This window comes from Callospermophilus lateralis, chromosome 7 (genome assembly GCF_048772815.1).
Source record: "Callospermophilus lateralis isolate mCalLat2 chromosome 7, mCalLat2.hap1, whole genome shotgun sequence".
NCBI lineage: Eukaryota > Metazoa > Chordata > Mammalia > Rodentia > Sciuridae > Callospermophilus > Callospermophilus lateralis.
The window spans coordinates 44,905,449-44,917,380 of NC_135311.1; the positions used below are offsets into that span (position 1 = coordinate 44,905,449).

At 37.9% G+C, this 11,932-nt stretch overlaps 1 pseudogene; it reads right to left on the reverse strand.

The window, feature by feature from the left end:
• Window positions 1-429: 429 nt before the first annotated feature.
• On the reverse strand, window positions 430-2,439 carry LOC143404231 (MAP/microtubule affinity-regulating kinase 3 pseudogene; annotated as a pseudogene).
• Window positions 2,440-11,932: the final 9,493 nt, after the last annotated feature.

The window sequence follows — 11,932 nt, forward strand, 5'->3', positions numbered from 1 at the left end:
TCTGGTAGCGTGCAACGGTCAGGAGCCAGCTCAACACGTTTGTTATATAAGTTTTATCCTTAAAAGATTTTTTTTGTGTGTGTGAGAAACTTTGAACAAAGCCATCAAAACCAAGGTCATATGTATGACCAGTCCAATTATGAGTGGCAGCTTGTGCCCATAATGTTCCACCACTAAGCCCTGCCACCTGAACCACAAGCTCAAGAACTAAATAGCTCCCTGGATGGTACAGGTGGAACAGGTCTTCAACCAAGTAACTGGGCAGTCTTGACCAGCGCCTTACATCAAGAATTCCCAGGAGGGGCATCTCCTCCTGGGACAATTAAAGAAAACCCTAATTTAGTCTCTGCTCCCAACAATTGCCTAAATGTTATTCTACATGTCCATCAGTGTTGAGGAAAACACTTCAAGTTGCTGTTAATTTATATCCTAATGACTGGCTTCCAGTTGGAGCTCACTGGCAATTTGGGAAGCAATGATTTTGAAAGCCTTGGATTTCCCTGATCTGGGCTTGAAGCAGACCCCATTCAAAGCCAGTCTGGGAAGCTTACATACCTCCATCTCCCACTGCACCAGTTTCTCGGTGTACCCATCTCCATGGATGCAGAAGAGCAGAAAGGGCGTCTTGTGCATGTATTGGCAGTTGTTGGCATCTAGCACCTTTCGGATTTCCCTCATGATGTCACTAGGATCCATGGCACTAGTGATTTTCATGCTCCAGGTGAAGTGCAGGGAGCGAGGTTTTGCTTGTTGGTTCTCCTTTCTCTGCTCAGCACAGACATGATGACTTGAACCCTTGTATCTCGGGGTCTTCTCAGACTCAGTTGCAGGCCTTCTTGTGAATTTTGATGTAAACTTCGGAAAAACACCAGTGGTGCCTCTTCTTTGAGTCTGGGGCAATGCTTCAGCTGGATGGAAGCAGCTGGGTGAGGCAAGAGGACCTTCGTGTGTTGCAGTTTGGGATTCCCGGGGCTGGCGGTGGAACATTCGACGAAGGGCACTGGCTCTGGGGAAGCAGGTGCAGCCCCGGATGGAGGTACTTGGGACACTGTGGGTTGAAGTCACTGGAGGGCTCTGGGCAGGGAAGGTGCTGTTGTTCTGCCCATTCCGGCTCACTGAACGTGTGTCTACTTTGGTTGTTTTGCGGCAAATGTACTTACTCCACAGTGTCCTCCCTCCAGATGGTGTGCTGCTCTTGTAGGCAGCAGGCATTTTCTTGAATTCAGGAGTCTCCAGCTCCTTGGGACTGGTGGTGATCCCAGGTAGGGGCCTGGCTGGAGAAATTCCCTTTCCTCCCACAGCACTGCCGCCGGATTTCTGGGAGGCCATTTGATGTTCTCTGAGGTGACTCTGGGCAGTGCTGGTCGGATATGGCCCAGTTCCAGCATGGTCCAGGGACCGTGTCTGCTTCTGAGTGGAAACGCTTCGCTGCACTTTGCGGTGAGAAGGCCAGCTGGTGCTCTTTCTGAGGACCCTGCTTGGCTGCAGCTTAGTCAACGAGATGTTTCTGTGGGAGATGGCCACCTCTGGACCAACAAAGGGTTGGAGGACATCAAGGCCTCTGTTGATCCACCTGTCTCCCATAATTTCGGCCAGGGTGCTTCTCTTAGTTGGATTAAGCACCAGGAAGCGTTTCAGCAGATTTTCACATTCTGATGACATGTACAGAGGGATTTGGTATCTACCTTGTAGCACTCTGTCTCTAAGTTCTCTCACATTGGCCCCAACAAAAGGATGCGACCCGGTGACTAGGGTGTATAGAACCACGCCAAGACTCCACACATCGACTTCGGGCCCCTGGTACTCTATGAGCTGGAAGAGCTCTGGAGCTGCATAGGGCAGACTGCCGCAAAACGTGTTGAGTTTACACCCAAGTGTAAACTGGTTGCTGAGTCCAAAATCAGCTAGCTTGATGTTCATCTCTGCGTCTAATAACAGATTCTCCGCCTTCAGGTCTCGGTGGGCGACCTGCTTTTGGTGACAATATTGGACTGCAGACACGATCTGCCGGAATATAGATCTTGCCTCCTCTTCCTGCAGTCTTCCTTTGTTGGCCATATAGTCCAAAACTCCCCCTCCACTGGCGTACTCCAGGACCAAACAGAGTGCTTTTTCGCAGTCCAGAGCTTCATAGAGCTTCACGATGTGTGGGTGGTCTAACATCTTGAGGATTCTCACCTCTCTGTACATCTTTTGGAGGACTTGTGGCTTCAGGTGTCTCTTATCGATGATCTTGATTGCCACTTCTTGACCTGTGAGGACGTGACGGGCCAGCATGACTTTGGCGAAGGTCCCCTTGCCGAGGGTTTTCAGTAGTCTATACTCTCCAATGCGAGTCTGTTTACCTGCAGAGGAAGCTGTGGATTTGGGGCGCTGTGCTCCAGAGTGCCCAGTCTGGGAGGTGTCTTCTGCCCATCTAGCTCCATGCGAGGGGTGCATGGTTTGACCCAAGTTGATGATCGATGGGTCTCGGTGTCACTGGGAAGTTTAGGATAGGTGAGGGCTAGGCAAAGACAGGGGGTGGGGGGAAACAAGGAGAGAGTTGAAGATGGGTTGGGGAAAAAAATAGCCACAACTGCCTTTTACCAACAAATATCGTGCCCAGTTCAACAACTCGCTCTGGGAACATCAAAGGCCAAAAGGCAAATGAGGAGTGGTTCTAGGTCCACTCATTTCTAGGATTCTCATTCTATTATCTCCTAGGCAGTCAATGCAGTCATAAAGGTACTGACTGCATAAAGAGTGGTCATATGCACCCTAAGTGGATCAAGGACCCAGGCGCTTACTCTGTCTAAGGAACTTGACAGTTTGGGGGTCAAGACCTGATGAAAAAGAAAACTATTTTTTTTCCAGAAATATTCAGCTGGACATAAACACACTTGACAATTCAATTTGAATGGTGAAGTTGATTGGTGGAAGCACTGGGGTTGTAAGAGTGGTCCACTTTACCTTTTGAATATAACCCTGGCTGCTTATTTTAAAAGGGAAATGTTTTTCTTTTCCCCTTCTCCCTGTCTCCCTCCCTAACCTGGGGGCAGGGAACAAGATTACCTTGAGTGATCTGTTCTCCACAGGAAGGAGAAGTCACCAGAAGAACTAGGAAGTGATGATCTCCCAGATAAACTAGCTAATGGTAACACACCATCAGCATGCACCTGGGAACCCCTAGTCAGGGCACACCTGGAGTGGAGCCTTTGAATAGTGTCCTTAAAAACCCTCTGTTTTCCCTGATGGGCAGAATCAAATCTTCTGGCACAGGAGTCCCCTGTGTTTTCCCTTTGCTGGCAAAGCAATAAACCTCCTTTTACCTTGATCTCAAAACCTTCTCCTCATTATTGCATGGCCATCAGGGACAAGTCCCAAGGTTTTTGGTAACAGGTCAGGGACCCAGGCTCTAGTGTATTGCTCATCTGCTTTTTTTCCCTAGTGTCTTTCAAAAGTCTTCAAACCTCCTCAATTCAATCATTGTAGGGGCCGCAATATGCAAATACTAGTTTCACCTCTCTTCTTTGTAAAAGTTGTCTTGCATTTCTGCCAAATCTTTAAAGGAGATTATTAATTTACTTCAGGTATTGAACATGTAGGCTTTTTAATATCAGTGAAGACACAAAATAAAATGTGTCACATGTGTGGCCACTTAAGACTTAGGAGTCATTCTCAAAATCAACCTGGATGCAATTTCAAGTGCAGCCGCACTCTATCTGCTGAAATTTTATATCTTACCCTCTGGTATGATTTTTGGAAATTAAGTCATTTTTTGAACAAATAGAAAATATTCAAAAATGGGCCTGGCATATGGTTTGTAATCATCAAATACTTGTGAAATAAATGGTTTACCATTGCTTTGTATTCTTAATTACCAGGAGAGAGAGAGAGAGAGAGAGAGAATGGGCACATGCACATTTGTGCAGCATTTCCTTGTTAATAGCAGTCTTCTTGTCCATATTGAATGCTTTCACACATTATATTCTAATAGTGCTACATACATCTGGTGTCAATGTAAAGTGGTCCACCTTGTGTTTGTAAGAGAGCACTTGCTGCTCTGCCACTGTAACTCATTTTTAAAATACATTTTTTTCCCTTCTTCTCTCACTGCTTCTCCTTAATTTCAGGGGAAACAGGATTATCTTTTTTTTCCCCATTTCAGGCAGATTTCTCTCTCTTAGAGTTCACATCCACCAAAGGAAGGAAGGAATCCAGACTTTGAGGATGGTACCAGAAGATCTCAGAAATGACTCTCTCCCAAATTAACAAGTGAATTACAACCCCAGACAGAGAACATGTAGAATGTAGCCTTTGAATCACCTCTTTATAAGCCCCCTGTTCCTGCTGATAGGCAGAATCACAGCCTTTGGGACAGAAGTCTCCTGTGTTTCTCCTTTGTTAGCAAAGCAATAAGCCTTTATTTTCTTTTTTCTCAAAACCATGTCCTCCTTATGGGACTGAGCTTTCAACAATATCAAGATGCTACAACAAATTCAAAATACATACTATTTGCAATTAGTAGACAAGTATCATTTGAGTCCACCATATTTGCATAATAACTATTAAATATTCTCCCCAATAAAGTGGGTTATACTGTGAATACTTTAACCTTTTCTCAGTGACTCATGTTCACCTGTAGCAACATCAATAAATGTAAGATTTCAAGCCTTATGGGCCTTCCATAAGGTGCTCTCAATAGAGGTCTGACAGATTGTTTTGTTTTGTTGAGGGTTTTTTTGGTGTTGTGTTTTGGTATTAAACAACCACTGAAAAACTTAGATTATTGTGTCTAAATTATATGTTGTGACCATATAATTTAAGATTTAAAGTGAAAAATTTTGAGAGTTAAAAAAAGGGGGAGCATAAGTAGTCAACAATAAAATTACACATTATTGGAACATTTTATATGGGCTGATGATTAGCTTTATTTTCTCAGTATCCCTATACAATGGTATAGTTAAAAAGTAATGATTCTAGTAAAACAACAGTTCCATTTAAAACAAATAATGGTTTGATTTACTACAATAGTTCTAGTCAAAAACTCATTTTAAATAAAATATTTTATGCCAATTAAAATTCCACAAGTTCATAAGTACCAAAGTGTCTTTAAAAAAGATAAAATCTTTATATTGGCTATAAACTCTTGGAGGAAGAATGATAGCTCTTTGTACACATCCATGTTCTTTAATCAGATTCTTAACCTCAGGTTCCTTAATCTCATGTCAGAGATATTTTTTCTGAAGAATATATTTTTAAAGAAGATGTCATTTAAAATTTTCAGTGCATTTCCCACAATCTTTGCTTGCTTAAATTTTATAATTAATATTTGCCTATATTGATTTTCTCAGTTGACACTTTTCAGCATATTATATTTTTAATCAGGAAAACAATCTTTCTACAATTACTGATATACCTGTTAAACTCAATGAAAATTATTATAAAGAATATCTTAAATTCAAATTTATATTTAAAATATGTATATATTTTAGCCAAGTATTTTTATAGGTCTCCCTTTTCTTCAGAGGACCTCTCTTCATCTAATGTTTGCACCATGCAAAATTTGCTAACATGTTATCTCTTTTTATGATTCTTTAACAGTAGTGCCAAATTTAGATGATATAAAACTCTAATCTTTATTTCATGTCAATAAGGCTGTTATGATTTGATTCTGTGTCCTTTCCAAAACTCATGTTGAAATTTAATGTCATTGAAAGAATATTATGAGGTAAGTTTGTTGAGGTGATGAGGCTCTGGCCTCATAAGTGGATTATGCTGTTATGGTGGGAATAGGATTTCATAACGGGGTAAGTTAGTGCTCCCTTACCCTTCTATACCCTCTGCCATGGGATGACCCGGCAAGAAAGCTGTCACCAAATACTATCTCATGGATCTTGGACTCTCAGCTTCCTGAACTATTATATATATGTTTCTGTGATATGTTACTATAACAGCATAAAATAACTTTCTAATTAAAAATAAATGTCCATTAAAAGTTTTTTCACAATCAAGATTCCAAACAACAATTTCAGAATTTCCTAATTAAGACTAGAGAGCCTAGGGACACATCATTCATTTGTTGAATTGGTTCCTTGATTTTTGTAGGTAGAGATTTTGTTTGTAAGCTTAGTGTTCAATAATTCAAATTTGCTAAAAAGATTCAAAAGATGACCTTTTTAAACATTCAACTAATTGGATATTTTGATTTAAGATTTCCAACTAGTTTTAGGCAAAACGCAATAATGGCTTGCCAGCCTCATTTCCAAAATATCTGATTCTATTTTCAAAGAGGATTCACAAAGTTTTTAATAAGTCTCAAATATTTGTAAAATCTGACAAAATCCAAAAGAGAATAAAAAGCACAGTTCTGCTGTGCTGAAATATTTTTAATACTTTAATTTACTTTACTTAGATATCAAAGCATTTGATATTTTTCACATCTATTCATTTGATGGGTTGACTATTGCAGTTTATTTGGATGCAGTTATGTGCTATGTTTTCAGAAATGCTGATTCCAAGTTCATGTCTAATAATGGATTTCTCAATTTAGCAAGAAAATTGCTTTTACCATTATGCCACAGTCCACTAAAATGGGCCTCCTTATTACTATCACAATAACAACTAAATTTGCCTGAAATCATAAATGTTTTCACCAAATTTATAAAGCAACGATAGTACTCTAAAATGTCTCATCTTTTTTATTTGCTCTAATAGTTACACATGACAGTAGAATAAATTTTGATACATCCTACTTAAATGGAGTATAACTTCTCATTCTTTGGCTTGTACACAAAGTAGTATCATGACATTCATGCAATCATATATGCACATACAGTAATTATATCCAATTCATTCTATTGCCCTTCTTACATCATATCCACTCCCTTCCCTTCCCTTCCCTCTGTGTAAACTCAAGTACATCTATTCTTCCCTAGCCCCCATCTCCTTATTTTGAGTTAGCATTCACATGTCAGAGAAAACCTTCAGCCTTTGTTTTTTTGGATTCGCTTATTTAGCTTAGCATGATATTCTGCAGCTCCATCTATTTACCTGGAAATGACATCATTTCATTGCTCTAATGCTGAGTAGTATTCCATTGTGTATATACACCTTTCTTTTTTATTAAATTATTTATTCATTCTAATTTTTTATACATGATGGCAGAATGCATTTAATTTCATATTACACATATGAAACACAATTTTTCAAGTCACTGTACACAAAGTATTTTCATACCTTTCATGTCCTCAAATGTGTACTTAGGGTAATGTCTAACTCATTCCACCATCAATCCTACCACATTTTCTTTATCCATTCATCTGTTGAAGGGCATCTAGGTTCCATAGTTTGGCTATTGTGAATTGAGTTACTATCAACATTGATGTGGCTGTGTCACTGTAGTATGCTAATTTTAAGTCCTTTGGGTATAAACCAAGGAATGGGATAGCTGGGTCTAATGGTGCTTCTGCTCCAAGTTTTCTGAGAATTCTCCATACTGCTTTCCATAATGGTTGCACAAATTCGCAGTCCCACTAGCAATATATGAGTGTACCTTTGCCCCCACATCCTTGCCAACAGTTCTACAATAAAAACTATAGAATGCTAAAGAAAAAAAATGAAGAAGACCTTAGAAGATGAAAAGACCTCCCATGCTTTGGGATAGGCAGAATTAATATTGTCAAAATGGCCACACTACCAAAAGCATTACACAGATTTAATGCACTTTCTATTAAAATCCCAATGACATTTCTTATTAAATAGAAAAAACAATTGTGAAATCCGTTTATAAAAATAAGAGACCCAGAATACAGAAAGCAATCCTTAGCAAGAAAATTGAAGTAGGAGGCACCACAACACCAGACCTTTAACTGTACTACAGAGCCATAGTAACATAGTAACAAAAGCCATAGTAACATAACATCAAAACAGACATGGAGACCAGCAGTACAGAATAGAAGACACAGAGAAAAACTCACATAAATGCAGTTATCTTGTTCTAGACAAAGGCACCAAAAACATTCATTGGAGAAAAAATAGCCTCTTCAGCAAATGGTGCTGGGAAAACTGGAACTCCATATGTAAACCCCTATATCTCACTCTGCACAAAATTCAACTCAAAGTGGATCAAAGATTCAGGCACTAGAACAGAGACCCTATGCCTAATAGAATAAAAAGTAGCCCTAAATCTTTACCATGTAGGCTTAGGAACTGATTTCCTTAACAAGACTCCTAAAGTATAAGAAGTAAAATCAAGAATCAATAAACTCGATGGATTCAACCTAGAAAGTTTCTTCTCAGCAAAGGAAACAATAAAGTGAAAAGAGAGCCTATAGAATGGGAGACTATCTTCACCACATGTGGCTCAGATAGAACAATAATCTCCAGGACATAAAGAGAACTCAAAAAACTTAATACCAAAAATCATCATCATCATCATCACCACCACCATCATCATCCAATCAGTAAATGGGCAAAGTGAACAGACACTCTACAGAAAAAGAAATACAATTGATCAACAAATACATAAAAAGCTGTTCAACATCTCTAGCAATTAGAGAAATGCAAATCAAAATTAAGATTTCATCTCTCTCCAGTCAGCATACCAATTTTGAAGACTATAAGCAATAATAAATGTCTCATCTTAACAGAGTGAAATTCTAGATGTATTTGGGTTCATGTCTTGAAAGAAAAAAATATAAATCAGTATTAGATAAGATAATTTCTAAATTTGATTTCTTCTGTTTTGACTGATCCTTAGTTTAATACCATTGTTATGAAACCATCAAATTTCAAATATGTTTTAAACATGAAGCTATTGCTTTATTGATGAAATCAAATTCAATAACAGGAATACATGTGGTCATAAAAATTCAGAAACAAAAATGCCATTAGTACAGGACACCTATTATTTGATCTCAATGAAATGCTGTATCTCAAGAATGACTGCATAAATTCACATTCTGGAAGTGCATGCATTAAACAAATACCTTTATGTTTAAAAAGTCTACCATTTTGAGTAGGTACCAATATTTGTTTAGGGTATCCATGTTTTCTGGTTTTCATGTGACCAGGAGTATCATCAGTTCAAGCTCCAAGGTGAATATAAATACTAGAAGACAAGCTACAGCATCATCAACTTTCTTGACTTCCAGAAATTTAGTCGTTAACATTTAATATCCACATTCAATTTTTTCAATGTATTTGTGCTAAAGGACATACTGAAAGTAAAATGTTTATCAAATAATATAATGAATTTTATAAGCCAGTGTAATGGAACATATTTGTAATTGCAGCAACTTTGGAAGCTGAGGGAGGAGTATCACAAATCTGAGGCCAGCCTCAACAACTTAGTGAAGCCCTGTGGAACTTAATGAGAAACTTTCTCAAAATAAAAAAGGGCTGAGGATGTAGCTTAGTGGTACAAGTGCCCCTGAGTTCAATCTCTAGTGATGTATAGTGGTGATTTACATTTCCATAGAGAGAAATGGAGTAAGTAGTAGCTTATGGTGACTGACAAAACCATAGTAGGAAGTATGCTCAGCTGCTCTCTGTCTGTTGTAGAGAAAAAATCCCTCTCTTTAATTTCTGAAATAAGCTTCTGCTCAGAAACACATTTCAGTTCATCTCACCTATCATTTCCCACATGTTGCCAACTTGATAATTGATGACGTCAAGCCCAGGAACAGTGACTAGTACAACAAATGGCTAGCAGGGACAACAGAAAGATTTCTCCTACCACCTCCTGAGACCACCCTGGGGCCCAAAGGCATCTTCCTTTCAGCTTCCTTGTGTATGTCCTACAAGTTTTATTCAGGTCATCACAGCTGATTCTATAAAAGCGGAGACTAAACTAACTATCAGACTGGAGTTACATGTACTCCAGATATATCTAACCACATGGTAAAGCTAAATCTAGTCCAGCTCTAAAACCAGCTGTGAGTGCATCTTGTCATGACTAATAACTTCCTCTTTACTGCAGCTTTTGTGCTTCTTATTACCACCTTCAATTTCAGCACATCTCTAAAATTTTGACTCAGGATAAGAAGTGAAATATCTCTAGACTTGGCATAAAGAAAGTTGAAGAAGAAAAGAAAAAATAGAAAGATGAAATAAGAAAGAAAAATGGGGCTAAGTTAATAAGAGAGAGACAGAAAGGAAATGTGTAACAAATCCTCATTGATATCTATCCATAGGTAATTTGATCAAGAGACATTGTAAATATAAAATTTATCTTTTATTTTTCAAATTCTTATCACAGAATTGCTTTACAAATTAAATGATAATATTTTCATGGTGGATGACTTTAATTCTTTTCAAAAAGAAACATTTCCTTAGGGTTCAGGCAGTTCTTTGTTGCAAAAATAGCAGATATAAACAGTGACAGTTGGACACCAACTGAGCCCCCACAAGGCAGGAAATTGGAGGGGATATTATTTTCTATAGTGTCAAAATTAAAATGTGTCCATTTTAAAGTATCATAAAAAGCTTATTTGTGGCCTTTTGACTCTAGTGTAACCTCTTACTTCCCCCAGAGACAACATTATACAAATGATGTTCACAAAGTAGACAACTAAAAGAACCTTAGCTTTGTACCTAGATTGGTACCTCTCACTATCAAAAGAAATTCATGTATGAAGTATTTTAATTACATTTCAATAAAGAGTAATCTGTATGCTTATTATAGCACATTCTTAAAAACCCTTTACCAAAACATTTTTTTGGGGGGGTACCAGGGATTGAAGTCAGGGGCACTGGACCACTGAACCACCATCTCCAGCCCTATTGTGTATTTTATTTAGAGACAGAGTTTTACTGAGTTGCTTAGCACCCTGCTTTTGCTGAGACTGGCTTTGAACTTGAAATCCTCCTAACTCAGCTTCACAAGCCACTGGGATTATAGACATGCATCACCAGGCCCAGCTCTTACTAAAAATTTAAGAGGAAAAATAAAAAAATTTAGATGTTTTTAAAACTATTTTTTGTTGTAAAAATTCCTAAAATGCCATTAATATAAATTAAGAACTGAGTTTTTAAAGATAAAATTATTTTAGTACTTAAAAAACCAAAACCAAACAAACAAAGAAAAACACATGTACAGACCTTGAAAGCTCAGATCTTGAGAATGTATGATAACTGTTATCTGTTAACTGTTATCTGTTAACTGTTATCTGATAACTGTTATCTGATAACTGTTATCTCCAGGCTATGTGATATATACTGTAAAGACACTTGTCTTTCAGCTTATTTATATTGATGCATGAAGACAAATGATAGAAGAACATTATTTATAGATAAATATAGAATATTATTTATAAAATATACCCCATGATTCCCTGAGTAAATAAAGTTAAAGATTAATTTTTCCTTTTAAAAAAGTTATTTCTTTTTCAAACTTGGTCATGGTAAAAAACAATGTTTGAAACTTTCCGTACCCAGTATGATAAATGTCAGTACATTATGTTGTGCTTCAATTGATGTTCTATTCTCAGTGGGAAAACTGATCTATAGAAGAGAGGGTTTTATTATAATACGTTAGATGTATCACAATAATTAAGCCATCAGGCTTCTTTCAATGGGAGGTATGGAAGCCACCTTTTCAGGTAAACATTATTGAGAAGCTTACTATCACTCAAATGCTTGTTCGAAAAATAATCTTTAAATAAATTTAAAATTTGAAAAATCCTGGAAAGTAAAATCAGTGAAATGCATTGAAACAGTCACTGTTCTGTAAAGGTCTTGTCATTATGCCAGTTTGGCAAAGTACAGTTTACCTAATTAGCTATTCCAAGGATGAGGCAAAGATGCTCCCTATGCTTGTGCCATTATTATAGATCTGATGTCCTCCTGTCATTCTGTGAATTTGTCACAGGAGCATTCAATTCAGCATCAACTCCTCAAGTGTTTCTGGAGCTTGAGGAAATGTCACAGACCACCTATTAATCATGTCTCT